Below are 15577 nucleotides of genomic sequence, written 5' to 3'. Positions count from 1 at the left end.
TTTATTTTTCTTTGCTTGATGACAATAAATGACTTAAGTGTGGGGCAGTTTGATCTGCCATAATCCAGTGTAGCAGATTAAACTAGTTTTCATACTTGAGGAGCTTGAATATGAGCAATTTTAATGTGTTTTATATATGTTTTCTTAGTTTAGTTTAAGTTCAGGAAAAAGTGCATTTTGAGTCTTTTATTGACCTTAGGGTTAGAATAAGGTCTAAAGGTGAGCTAACGTACTTAGCAAGTGTGCAGGAGACCATTCAAAGGCATAATAACTCAAGTATGGTTATTGTGTTGCAACACAGGGAGTTCGATGTCACAACATAGGGAGTACAATGCTAGAATTGCTATATTGCCTTGGGTGTCACGATATAGACAAGGGATGTTACGACACACCCCTAAAGCTACCCCTAAACCATGCATAATGCCTTCGATGTTACGACACAAGGACTAGGGTTGTAACACCCTATACCCGTCCTGGTTGCCAAGCCTAGATACGGGATGCTACACCACCATCTCGTCTCATGTACATCGAATAGGAAGCTAGATTCAAACAGACCGATCATTTTTTGTTAACTCGTATAAGTTTTAAGACGTCCTAATAGTTATTTAACATCGTTACATGCAAAGCATTCGTTAATCGATCATACATTCAGCCAGAATTATGCATAAACGCTAACTAGCAAAATTCCATAAAAATGTTCATAGGTACCGATACTGATATTCAGGTATCGATATTTCCTTTGAGTGGTATCAATACCACTTGGAAAAAAGATACTAAATGAGCATACTATTTTTAGATTAAAAACCCAACTATCAGAAAATATCGGTAGCACCAAACAAAGTATCGATATTTATTCCCTGAGTATCGATACTTGAGTAAAGGTATTGATAACAAATCTCTATTCTGACTTCTTTCACATTTTAAAACATAGAGGTATCGATTTTAAATCTCAAATATCGATACCTCTGCTCCTAGGTGTCAAAATGCAGAATAGATATACAATGAACTCACTCCAAATCAGATTCTAAGTATCATGAATCACTTACATTGATAAATAATCATCCTATGGCTAAATTTACCAGTTCAATTTATCTAAATGAGTCCCAACAGGATACATCTAGCCATTATTGAAATTCATGAACATAAGTAAACATATAAACTCCCAATTTTCCAAAAAAACTAAGTAACAAAGTCGGTAATAACCCAAACTAAGTAACAAAGTCGGTAATAACCCAAACATAACCACATTGCCTTATTTCCCAATACGAATAAAATTAATAGTTCACCTACGATAATTTACTAGTCTTCCTTGGATCGCTCCCTTGTAAACCACACCGCTCACACAGTGACGTCACTGATCTGCATATCTTAAAATGAGTGGGTGAGCTTTAACAAGCTTAGTGAATGTAAGAATTTCCACAATGAAAACATATCGTCATGCAACACAACCAGTCATTTACTCACAAGTGCCGCATTCTTAAGTCTAGAATCATATAGTATTAAATCATGCATCATCTAATAACTTATTCTCACAATGCATACATACATATTTAAGCATACATCACATAACACATAGATACATGATCGGTTGTTTAACGTCACAGCAATAATGTGCAAGTTTACACTATCGATGCAAGTATATTAGACAGATATGAGTCTGTCGGATATCGATCCCACGCGGATGGTTGTCTTTTTTCTATCAATGTCAGTGCAATAAATAGATAGAAACGAGATAAATTTTGAGAGTAGTTGTCGAAGCAGTAACTTGAAAAAAATAAGATAAAATATGATAATGATAAACTGGGGTCCCCAACGTGAATATTCAATTGAATACTAAGTGCTCACAAGGTATAAACGGATAGGTGATTGTCGATGCATTAAATTGCAATAAATATCTTACCAAACATAACTTCTATATTTAATCTAATACTTAAACATGAACATTAACCACAACTTCCGATGATGGCAATGGAACACTATTAAGAACAAGTGGATAAAATTCCTTTAATCCTCAAGCAACTTCCGTTGTCATGCCTCTTAGATTGAACTATCGCTGCACTTTCCAATGTCAGTGACCGCAATAACACTTCCATGCTAAAAACATTCAAACCCAAAGATTAAATAGTAGAAGCAAGACTGAATAAAATAAAATTTAACCCAGAAATCATGTGTACTTTCGTAGGAACATGAAATAGAAAGTAATCACCATCATTTAGAAAAGAAATAGAAAAGAAACAAGTGAAGAGTACTATTCCTAGACAATCTTAACTTGAATATCTCCATTCCCTCTTGTGTCGCACTCGGGGCACCTCGTCAAGAGTTGATCTGTGACCCTTTCATGTCGATTCACCCATAGGAGACTTAAGCTGCCATAGCCGAAAAGCTTCAAAAGACAGGTTGAAGAAGATAATACCCCTAAAAAGCCTCCCCCTTTTTTTTCCTTTTCACGTGAATATTAATATTTATCCAAATAGCACAGGTGTCTTTTGATCAAAATCATGTTTCCTCTATACGTACAAGTTGATTGTACCAGACTGGACAGCTCACAATTTTTTGTTCTTATCCGGACAGCTATCAAGTGTGGCGGCAATTCTGGGCGCAATCTGGAAATACTTATGCAGAGATATCGATACCAAAACATAACAAAATTAAGGATAAATAGGCTAAGATCCACTGAGTTATAAAATGCAATTTACTAAACTGAAAATGCTAAAATATGTGCTAAAGATAACTAAAAGGGGACAAATTAACCAGTAGGTAGGGAGAAAACATATGTTCTTTCTAATACTATCACACACCTCCAAACTTGAGTTTTTACTTGTCCTCAAGTAAACAGAAACTAGCATGGCTACACAAGAATTCACTAAGGTAAATGATCATTCTAGCAACTTGAATCACCTACAATCTCAATGAATCGGTCACATTTAGATGACAGAATATTGCATCGACAATACATATGTATGGATGAATAGGATTGCAACTTCATCAAAACCAGCATCATACTTTAAATCCTAAATTCTATCTACCAATATAGCATTTATTGTGCAGTATATGTATCTTTTTTTAATAAGGGATATCGTTGCATTACTGTACCTTTGTTCCTAAGAAGTAACGATAGAGTGCAACAAACCCCCAAAGAGTACGTAATTGCACTGACACACACTCATGCAGCGACAGCTTTTAGCCAGATTCATTTTTCTAATTCTTGCATTGGAGTTTTCCCTCTTTAACATTTTACAATACACCTACTTTGGAGTGTCTCTTATTTATAACTATATATACATATAAGTAGCTGTAAAAGGCAGATTCATTTAAGATTCAAGGAATGCTACTAGTCATCTATTACTAATGCAACCTAAATCATTCATCAAAGAATTGAAGATAAAACATTCACTCAAATTTATCCAACTCATTTATTGATAGTTCACATGATTCAAGAATTAAGCATCGAATGTAACAAAAACTTTCAAACACATTTGCATTAACCACAAATAAACCTTGCATGCTTCATTAAACTAAAAAAAATTGAAATGTGGGTGTAGTTCCAAATCCCATATGCATTCCCCCAAACTTAAAGTTTGCATTGTCCTCAATGGACTAAAATTAAACTGCAATGACAATAGAATTACAACAACAATGTGCACTAACAAAATAAAAATTATAACTATGTGCAATGCATGAACACTACAGTTAAAAAAAACTGAAAATAAATTAAATTAGTTTTCCTTACTCTGTGGCTGTACGATATTTTTTCTTCCTCTTCTTTTTCTCCCCCTTCTTGCACTTTTTGTCTTTGGAGCGCCTTCTCTTATTTCCTTTGGGCTTCGCACGGTCCTCAGATCGTTCCTCAGGTGATATGCCCTCATTCTTGATAAGTCATAAGTGACAATATCATAATCCGAACTGCGTTGACAATAAAGCCCAAGTGTGTCGATAAGGATACCTAATTATTCTGAAAAAAAAGTAAAACAAACTTGAATAAAAATAAAAAATAATATAATGATAAATTTAATAAAAATTAAAATTTTTCTACCAATTTAATGGTCTCTACCTGCTTTTGATTAATATTCCCAAAATAGTGTTTCAACTGTTGTCCATTCACTTTGAACTGGTGTTCATCATGTAAATCTCTGATTGTGACTACACCATGAGGAAATACTTCGACAACTTCGAAAGGTCCAGACTAACGTGAGTGCAATTTACCCTGGTGCATTTTCAATCTAGAATTGAATAATAAAACTTGTTGACCCGCAATAAATTATCGCTGTAAAATAATTCTGTCATGCCATCATTTGGTCTTTCTTTGTAAATTACAGCGTTTTCATAGGCATTTCACCTAATCTCCTCTAGTTCAGTGATATCCAACAGCATTTTCTTTCCAACAGTTTCATAGTTCATGTTCAATTGCTTAATTTCCCATATTGCTTTGTGCTCTAGTACAACTGGCAAGTGACATGCTTTCCCAAAACCCAATGGATTTTTGTATGCTGTCCACAATGCCCATAAAGTGTTATCCAGTCTGGAAGAACAATCTTTCCTCGAAAGGTTCACGACCTTCTCAAGAATGTTTTTAATTTTTCAATTCGATACTTCGGCTTGTCCATTAGTTTGTAGATGATAAGTAGTAGTCATTCTATGATTAACTCCATATCTCTTTAGTGCGACTGCGACTTGGTTGTAATAAAAGTGTGTACCCTGATCACTAACAAATGTCTTTGGTGTGCCAAAGCGGGTGAGTATATGCTTATGAAAAAAATTAAGCATTGCTTTTTCATCATCCTTTGGAACTGCAACAGCTTCAACCAACTTCGAGACGTAGCCAACAGCTACTAATATATAAAGATTTCCAAATGAACTTGGAAAGGGTCCCATAAAATCCATACCCTAAACATCAAACAATTCAACCTCTATAATTAGATGCTACAATATTTCATTGCGTCGGGATATAGAACTAGTGCTTTGACACCTATCGCATTGATTCACAAAATTGTGGGCATCTTTGACTAATGAAGGCCAGTAGAATCCTAATTGAATAACCTTAGCAGTAATTCACATGCTACCGAAATGACCTCCATAAGGATCATCATGACATTGCTTCAGGATTGAAAGTATCTCCTCTTCCATAACAAAACGCCGAATGATGTTGTTATTGCATACCTTGAATAAATATGGCTCGTTCCAATGATACTTTACTACTTCATGAACAAATCTTTCTTTTTTATGGCTTGTGACACCCAATGGGAGCTTTCCACACACTAGATAATTAATCAAATTCGCATACCAAGGGGTTACATCTATAGCAAATAACTTCCAATCTGGGAATGCGTCGACAATTTGAAGTATGTTTCCATTTTCGCTGCTAACTTCTAATGAGACAGATGATCTGTAACTTGATTCTCTGAACCTTTGTAGTCTTTTATCTCGATGTTGAATTCTTGCAATAGTAAGATCTAGCGTATCAGTCTTGGTTTTGCATTCTTCTTCAAAAAAATATATCTCAATGTCGAGTGATCAGTAAATATAGTAACCTTTCCGCCGACAAGATAAAAACGAAACTTGTCAAAAGCAAAGATTACATCCAACAATTCTTTCTCTGTAGTGGTATAATTGATTTGAGCCTCTGTAAGAGTTTTTCTAGCATAATAAATGGCATGAAATATTTTTCCCTTACGTTGTCCTAAAACAGCACCCACAGCAAAGTCGTTTGCATCGCACATAACTTCAAAAGGTTTAGACCAATCCGGTGCAACGAAAATGGGTGCATTTACTATTTGCTTCTTTAATTGAATAAATGCATCCAAACATGCATCCTTAAAGAAGAATTTTTTATTCTGTTCCAATAATGAGCATAAGGGTTTTGCAATTTTCAAGAAATCTTTAATAAATCTTCGGTAAAACCTCACATGCCGAAGAAAACTGCGAATAACTTTCATCTTTGTCGGTGGAGGTAATTTATAAATGATTTCCACTTTAGCTTTGTCTACTTCAATGCCTTGACTAGAGATGCAATGGCTTAACACAATACCTTCAATTGCCATGACATGGCATTTTTCCCAATTTAGAATAAGATGTATGTCTTCACATCGCTTCAATAGTTTATTTAAATTCTCAGCGAAATGATCAAAATCATTCTCATAGATTGAGAAATCATCCATAAAAACATCTAAAGAATCTTCAATCATATCCGAGAATATTACCATCATGCACCTTTGAAATGTGGCTAGTGCATTGTACAGACCGAAAGGCATACAATGAAAATCAAAGTACCAACGAGATAGGTGAAAATTGTTTTCTCCTGATCCTCCGGTGCAATAGCAATTTGATTGTACCCAGAATATGCGTCTAATAAGAAGTAATAGGCTCTTCCAACATGCCTATCCGACATTTGGTCAATGAAAGGAAGTGGGAAGTGGTCCTTCCTTGTGGCAGCATTAAGTTTTTGATAATCCATACAAACTCACCATCCTGTAGGAATGCGTGTAGGAATTAATTCATCTTTGTCGTTGCTAACCATAGTGATGCCACTCTTTTTAGGAACGCATTGCACTGGACTTATCCAATTGCTATCAGAAATAGGGTAAATAATTCCAGCATCAAGCCATTTTATAATTTCTTTCTTAACAACTTCCTTCATCTTCTCGTTTAATTTTCTTTGTTACTCAATCGATTGCTTGCCTTTATCTTCCAACTTGATCTTGTGCATGCAAAAAGGATGAATAATGCCTCAAATATTAGCAATACTCCAAGAAATAGCTCATTTATGATGCTTAACAATATTGACCAATTTATCTTCTTAAGTTACATCTAGTGTTGCGGAGACAATAACTGGGAGAGTATTGTTAGCACCAAGAAAGACATATTTAAGATAAGTAGGTAGTGGTTTCAATTCCATACTAGGAGCTTTGCCAATAAATGACTTGAAAATTTGAGTTATTCTATTGGCTAAATCTAAGGATTTAATCTGCCATCCATGCCTGAGTTCAATATTTTTAACTTCAACCATGCTGTCACAATCATCTAAGATTTCATCATCAGACATCACTGCAAACTTCTGAGAAAGTATTGTACTTTGGTCATTGAATTATTCCTCAATTAAATCATCTAGCACATTGACAGTATGGCATTATTCTTTATCCTTGCATTGAATAGATTCAAAAACATTAAAGGTAACGTGCTCATCATTAAGTCGCATGGTCAGCTAACCTTTGTAACATCATTAAGAGTTCATCCGGTGGCTTAAAATGGTTATCCCAAGATTATGGGAACCTCATTTCCTACCTCGCAGTCAAGTACGATAAAATCAGTCAAAAAAAATGAATTTATCCACACGAACTAAGATCTCTTTGATTTACACTTCAGGTTGAGCCAAGGATTGATCTGCTAGTTGCAATGTCACTGTAATAGGTTTCATGTGACTAATTCCTAACTTTCTGAAAGTAGATAGTGGCATTAGGTTGATGCTATCTCCCAAGTCGTATATATCCTTACCCAAATAATGGTTTCCAATTGAACATGGGATAGTAAAGCTCCCAAGATCTTTCATTTTGGTGGGCAACTTATTTTTCAAAGTAGCACTACATTCTTCTGTGAGTGCAATAGTTTCAATATCACTGAGATTCTTCTTCTTGGAAAATTGCTCATTCATAAATTCCCCATAATTCAGAATTTGCACAAGAGCGTCTAATAAAGGAATATTGACCTGAAGTTGCTTCAGTGTGTTCAGATATTGTTGGTACTACTTATCCTGATCATTCACCCTGAATCTTTGTGGAAAAGGTAAAGGTGGAGATACATCTGATTGCGCCGACACCTTTGATTGCATTGATAGTTTCGAGAGGCAGACATTAGGCATATAAGTGACAATTTATGGAACTTCTTTGTCTGGTACATCGACAAGCTCTTCAGATTCAACCTTCTCACCAGGGATCACTTCATTAGTATTTTAAGGTGCTACAGTAGAATTTGTAGTCGACTCACCAGTTTGTTTACCACTCCTAAGAGTGATAGCCTTCTAGTGTTCTTTCCCCTTCAGACTAGGAATTTGCATGTCATTAGGTAGTCTGCCCAGTGGTCGAGTATTCATATTCGAAGCAAGTTGTCCTAATTGTGCTTCCAACACCCGAATAGAAGATGAATTCTCTTGCACAATAGCTTCTGTGTAAGTAATATGCTCCCACATTATAGCCTCAAGAGCTACTAACGAGTCAGAAGGAGAAGCTTGCATGTACTGTTGTTGTCGATGTCCTTGAACATGCTGATTCGACATTGAAGAGTGTGGTGCCTGCATCTAATTTTGGTGTGGATGCATCTGAGTGTGCTGATTGTAGTTTTACTATTGTTGGTTGCGATTCTCTTGTCTTAGATTATAATTGCCTTGAGTAGATATATTCCCATATCAGAATGTCGCAGCATTTTGTCCAGTAGTCTGAGTTTCCCAAGATTTTTGGTTGCATGCAGAATTATACCATAAGAATTGTTGCAGATGTTACTAACATAAAAGGCATTCTCTACATGTTGTGAACAATCTTCTTAGCTATGGTTATCACTACAAATCTCACAACAAAAGGTAGGAACATCAACTTTTGGAGTGACTTGTATAGGTGCAACGTCACTAGTGCCTTGCATATTTTTATCATATGTGCAAGAGAAGAAACTTGAGTGCTACGTGCAAATATTGCGTCCAATTCAATAACTCCCTAAGTAGCTTTTTCTTGTGCAGCTCTAGAGATAGGATATTGATAATCATCCTGAGCAATTCTCTCAAGAATTCCAATAGCATCATTATAAGTACAATCCAGTAAAGGGCCGTTGGCTGATGTGTCAACAAGATTCCTCATGTGTGAATTCAGCCTATTTTAGAAAATTTCAATTTGTGTTTCCAGTCGAATGCCGTGCATGGGGCAACATCGAAGCAAAGATCTATAACGTTCTCATGTGGTGTAAAAAGTCTCATTATCTAGTTGATGATAAGCTATAATATCATTTCGGAGATGAGCATTCACTGTCAGCGGGTTAAAGCACAAAACAAACTGTGTTGTTAGTGTATTCCAAGAAGTAATTGATCCGGCATGTAGCCTAAAGAACCAAGTACGAGCTCTTCCCTGTAAGGAATAAGGAAATAATCGCATATTCAAAGCGTCATCAGGAATGCCTTGTTGACTAAAGGAAGCACAAATCAATAAAAATGATTTAAGATGATCTTATGCATCTTCATGTGGCAGTCCAGCATATTGCCCATTAGAATTCAACATTTGAAACATTATTTGCTTGAGTTCAAAATTCCCAGCTTGGATTGCTAGCCTAACAAATCTTGGTTGTAAGTCATCCAAGACAGGTACTACAAATTCTCGTATAGTCATATTTTGTATTTGAGCGTCTTGCGGTAAAGGTGGTCATAAGCATTTTGGTGCTGCACCTGGGGTATGGCTTCATTATTTCTTGATAAAGCCACATTCCTTTGTTCTTGAAGTCTCCTCTGAATGGTTCTTTCAATTCTAGATCAAAATCAGTAATAAACTCTGAATTACTTCGGGTCATCAAACACCTAAAATAAAATGTGAAAGTAGCAATAAAGAGAAAACAAGTTAGTGGCAACTAAATATTATATAATAAAAAACAAAGTGCAAAAAAAAAAATCAAACAAACGCCATCCCAGTAATGGCGCTAAAACTTGATCGGCTATTTAATGTCATAATAATAATATGCAAGCGTACACTATCAATACAAGTATAGTAGACAGATATGAGTCTGTTGGATATCGATCCCTCGAGAATGGTGTTCTTTTGTCTATCAATGTCAGTATAATAAATAGATAGAAACGAGATAAATTGTGAGAGTAGCTGTCGAAGCAATAACTTGAAAACAATAAGATAAAATATGATAATGATAAACTGGGATCCCCAATATGAATACTTAACATAATACTAAGTGCTCACAAGGTATAAAAGGATAGGTGATTGTCGATGCATTAAATTGCAATGAATATCTTACCAAACTTAACTTCTATATTTAATCTAAGACTTAAGCATGCACATTAACCACACCTTCCGATGATGGCAATGGAACACTATTAAGAACAAATGGATTAAATTCCTCTAATCCTTAACCAACTTCTGTTGTCATGCTTATTAGCTTGAACTTTGCTGCACTTTCCAGTGTCAATGACCACAATAACACTTCCATGCTAGAAACATTTAAACCCAAAGATTAAACAGTAAAAGTAAGATTGAATAAACTAACATTTAACCTATAAATCATGTGTACATCTGTAGAAACATGAAATAGAAAGTAATCACCATCGTTTAGAAAACAAATATAAAAGAAACAAGTGGAGAGTATTATTCCTAGACAATCTCGACTTGAACCTCTCCATTCCCTTTTGTGTTGCACTCAAGGCTCCTCGTCAAGAGCTAATCTATATCCCTGTCACGTCAGTTGGAGAAGAAAACACCCCCCAAAAAGCCTTACCCTTTTTTTTCCCTTTTCATGCTTCCTCTATACGTACAAGTTGAGTGTACCAGACTGGACAACTCACACATTTTTGTTCTTATCTGGAAAGCTGCCAGGTGCGATGACAATTCTGGGCGCAATCTGGAAATACTCATGTAGTGATATCGGTACCAAAACATGACAAAATTAAGGATAAATAGGCTAAGATCCACTGAGTTAGGAAATGCAATTTACTGAACTGAAAATGCTAAAATATGTGCTAAAGATAACTAAATGGGGACAAATTAACCAATAAGTAGGGAGAAAACATATGTTCTTTCTTGTACTATCAATACATATTCCCACAATTATAAAAGATAAGATAGATTGGCAGTTAAGTTATGAAATATATAGTTAGCTCTATCATCACTCATCGGATACACAAATCTTCAACACTCCAAACATAGACTCATAGAGTCAAGCATGTCCCAGAGGTGAAGCATATAGCTAGCACTCTCCTTATTTCCCTTCACATGTCCCGTTGAATGGAGCTTAGCTCTCATTCCCTTATCCCTCCAAACATGTCCCAAGGCCTCAACACCCAAAACTGCTATACATATAAGTGAGCACTCACAATCCTATGGCATGCCAACTATATCCAATAGTTCCAAGATCACAAGGCCAAAATATCCGAAAAATAACTCATATTGCTTACTGACTATCCGTGCACTATCACTGCATATTAACATCTTTTGCAAAACACTAGCATAGTCATATAACATATATATTACATATTTATTACATGCATATCATTACACTTTATACAATAATCACCATATCCACATATCAAATATCATGTATATTATTTAACTACTTAACCAAAAGATAAGTATAATTTCAAGAGAGCTTACACTCGAAACTTAGAGTAGGGGTTTAGACTACATCTAAATTCCTAAATAACACATGACTCGTGTTTATGAGTAGCAATTCCATACACCCACCACTTTATGGTTTTGTCAAAGACCGAAAGCTCAACTAATGCTTCCCTAACTCGTACCAAGTTCTAATGAATCCGAAGCTTTACACACATAAATCACACAACAACCATAGTCAAATATCCACCAAAATTCATTCAAAGCAACTAACACACAAGCTTTAAGCTAAGTTCCCATGTAACTTAAACTATCAACATAACAAGCTTTATATACTAATATCTCGATCTGTACTCAAACTTTTTGCTTAAAATTATTTCTATTCATCTACTTAATCATCTACGCCTAATTCGCAACCTTCAAACTAGACAAATCTACTTAATTCATGGTATCGACATATTTTAGGTAATTTTCACAAAATTAATTAAAGCATGAGAAATCATTAATGAAACTTTAAGGTAAGTTTAAGAACCTTCTAATCATGCTAAAACAATTTGAAACACACTTTTAAACCAAGTTTTGACTCAAAATCTCGAAATCCATCATTAATGGTTTGATTTTTAACTTTTATTTAAAACATGCGATTTAAGGGCTATTAATTCAGTTTTAGAGTCTAAATAACATTAAAAACCAATAGATACATGAATGATTACCTTTTTTGAAAGAATGAACGAGTTTCAAAATAAATCTGAAAACACCAGGTTTGAAGAATATGGTGAAATCTATGAAGTTTTGGGTCTTTTTCTTCAAGATTTATAGTGATAAATGACTTAGGAATAATAGGAAATCAATGTATTGTGGTTTTGGAATTAAAAAAATCAATGGAATAGCTAAGGAGATGGCAAGGGGCGGTACAAGCTTGAAAGGGAATGAAGAAATCGTGAAAACATTAGAAACATTCATAGCATGTGTAATTCTAGTGCAAAGAAATTGCATCCACATCTTAGTTGTGGGAAACATGATTGCTTGATTACAATTGGCTGGTAGTCCACTATCCGATCAGTGGTTCAATTCACCCTTCCTTTTGGTTAAGTAATTTACAATGTTATACATATCAATGTCCTTAAAATTAGTTAAATAAGTATCGTCAATAAAACCAGTTTCATAATATGGAACATTGTAAAACTTGAAAATTTCTCAAGGGGTGATGTATAACTCTTTACCCCTTACCGTTACAGTTTCCTAAACGTCATCATATGGTCTCCTACACTCTCTCTAAATGATGCATAAAATTCTTATAGTACCAGAATTACCCTAAGGTCTTTGAAGGTTATGCAAAAGCGTTCCCACGTATCATATCAAACTAATGCCCAAATCTCTTTAAAGAGGATCATCGATGGTTCGAAACCCCTTTCTTGAATGAATGTCTTCCCTTTTAGTTCTAGAATGTATTTTCGACATTTGGGTTTTGAATTTTAGAGGGGTTTGTGACCACCAGTACCTCTTGTTCATTGGCTCTTCTAAACTTCCTAGGAGCCACTTTCAAATATATTTGGCTAGATGAACTAAAGATTTAAACAATATATTTCCCAAAAAAATAATAAATTATAATAGTAAAACTCAACTAGGGACCCCTAAACTTAGTATGTTAAATGCTCGTTGATCCTTTCGTGAGTTTGTTGCAAATTGATCATTACTATGGAGCTTGTAACTGCAAAAGAAAAGAGAACAAGGAAAGGAATAGAGTTTATAGGAAAGATAATGAGAAAAGAAAAGAAGAATAGGGCTTTTTAAATTTAAAAAGAATTTTAGAGGTTTTTGAAAGGGTATAGAGTTAAAGAAGGGTTATGATGACCATTAGAAGTATTTTAGTTTACAAAGGATAGGATTTTTAGGTCAAAACTCTGGTTAAAATAATGGTTCAGCCACCAGGTCTACGTAATGAGTCGGGTCTTCCCTGCAAAAATTTGTAGTGATGTCGCAACATAGGGGCTCCATCTTGCGACATCCCTAATAATTTACCGATGTCACAACATCGGGGTTTTATGTCACGGCACACCTTAATTTTTTAGGAGTTGGGGCTACTATCATCGATGTTGCAACACTAAGGTACCTGTGTCGCAACATTGACCTAACATTTTGAATTTTTTTTATTCTGGACTCGTTGTTTGACACACTGATCCTGTTTTAGCCTTTTTCCCTTCAATTTTGAGATGCCTAGTCCATAAATATCCTAATTCTAATTCATTTAAAGAAAATTAAGTTCTAACCTACCTATTTATTCCAATTCTTATCCAAATACTAATAATTAAGTCTATTAAAATACAATAATTTACAAAAATTAAAATATTATAAGGAGGATTAGGTGTTGTTGCCGGATTCATCCATCAGCGCTGTTAGTCAACACTTGGATGTTTTGTCTTTTGGTTACATATCTGAATTTGTCCAACATCCATCGTATCGTTCCACTTTGCTCTGTTTGTCCCACTCTCAAAACTTTCATTTTTGTCCTACATCAATCACAGAAAATACCCTTCTCGAATCAAGGTCATTAGGAAAATTTGTAGATATATTATAACATGTTGTCCCTAAATCTTTTCCACATCCCTCATTCTATTGGTGACCACATTTGAAATTTTTAATTTCACCATTGATTTTCATGATTAATTCATTATTTTCTAAATCAATGATGGACCTAGATGTGGCTAATATGGGTCTTTTAATTTAGGGGGTGTCTGTTTTATAATAATCTCACTACAGGATGCGTCTATGCTAAATTGCTCTCATGTCTTATTTTTCCTACTTCTGGCCATTATTTCCTTTAAATATTTAGGGTACTTAGGAACTTTTTCAATTAATTCTATAAGATGCAAATTAACATTAAGTTATTTAAAGAAGTTTAGAAAACTTACAAATTCTATTTTATCCTGTTTTCACTTGCCCTTTATTCGTGAGGGGAATGATCCTTTTGTGTTAATTGATTTTGTGTTCTGCACAATTTCTAACTTAGCTGCCGACTCAGCTACCTTTTCTAGCTTTGGTTCAACATCATCATTTTGAAAGGTTTTATTTTGAAGATCATTGGCATTTTTCTCATTTTCCTCTCAATTAGGGTTTTTCGGGATACTCAATACTTTTCCTAAACGGAGTATGATTGCCTTCTCTTCGAGGATTATTTTTGGTGTTTCTTGGGATATCTATGCTAATCTGTCGTTTTATGTCTCCTATCATGCTCATGAGTTGGCTCATTTGATCTTCGAGCTTCATTAATGTCTTTGTCATTTGGGTGCACTCAGACTACACCTGTTTCACTTCTGTTCGCATTAACTATATATTTCCATTGATTTGATCCAATCTTTGACCACATACAGTGTGGTCATTGAGATTGTCCCTTTCCTAAGGTTTCTGCAAATATGGAGGTTGGTCAGTAATAATTTTTTTAACTGAGTTAGGATGATTACCTCCTCATTGGTTTCCACCCATCACAGATTTGGGTGATCTCTCCAGCTAAGATTATAGGTATTTAAATAAGGATTTCCACCCCTATTCTTGATTTAGTATACATTCTTAGTTGGGTTCTTAGGATACTGGTCCAGTGGTCTATTTGCATAATATATTGTGGACCTACTGGATGTTGACTCGATCCAATTAAGTCTGTACAAAATTTTTTGATACTTGTCTTCTTTATGGGCAGCTTAACCATAGATGGTCTCTGGCCATAAGTAAATCACTCATTTGGCCACTGGCAGGAATTCATCACCATGTTTTCTATCAAATCATACGCATCCTCATATGGTCAGTTCATCAAGGCTCCTCTAGTGGTTGTATCCAGTCTTGATATGCATTGTGCATCCAGTCCATTAGAGAACATCTGCAACTATAATCAGTCAGGTAAACCATGGTTTAGGCATTTTTTTTCTAACGACTTGAGTCGCTCCCGAGCTTCATGAAAACTTTCTCCTTCTAATTGCTTAAATGTGACAATCTCCCTCCTCAGTTGAACCATATTGCTGATAGGAATGAACTTATACAAAAACTTTTCCGCAAGTTCATTCCATGTCATTATGGATCTTGGTACCTGCGAGTCTACCTAAGAGAAAGTGCTATTTATTAAGGAGAAGGGGAACAGAGAAAGATGAATAGTGTCATCGATGACCTCGTTAAACTTAAGAGTCTTACAAAATTGGATAAATTGTTTTAAATGTTGTTTTGGATCCTCCGTCATAGTCCCTCTGAACTGTAGGTTGTTTTGTATCATCTAGATCATTGTAAACTTT

This window comes from Gossypium raimondii, chromosome 8 (genome assembly GCF_025698545.1).
Source record: "Gossypium raimondii isolate GPD5lz chromosome 8, ASM2569854v1, whole genome shotgun sequence".
Classification (NCBI taxonomy): Eukaryota; Viridiplantae; Streptophyta; class Magnoliopsida; order Malvales; family Malvaceae; genus Gossypium; species Gossypium raimondii.
The sequence above is the reverse complement of the archived record's forward strand: the minus strand, read 5'-3'. Positions refer to the sequence as shown.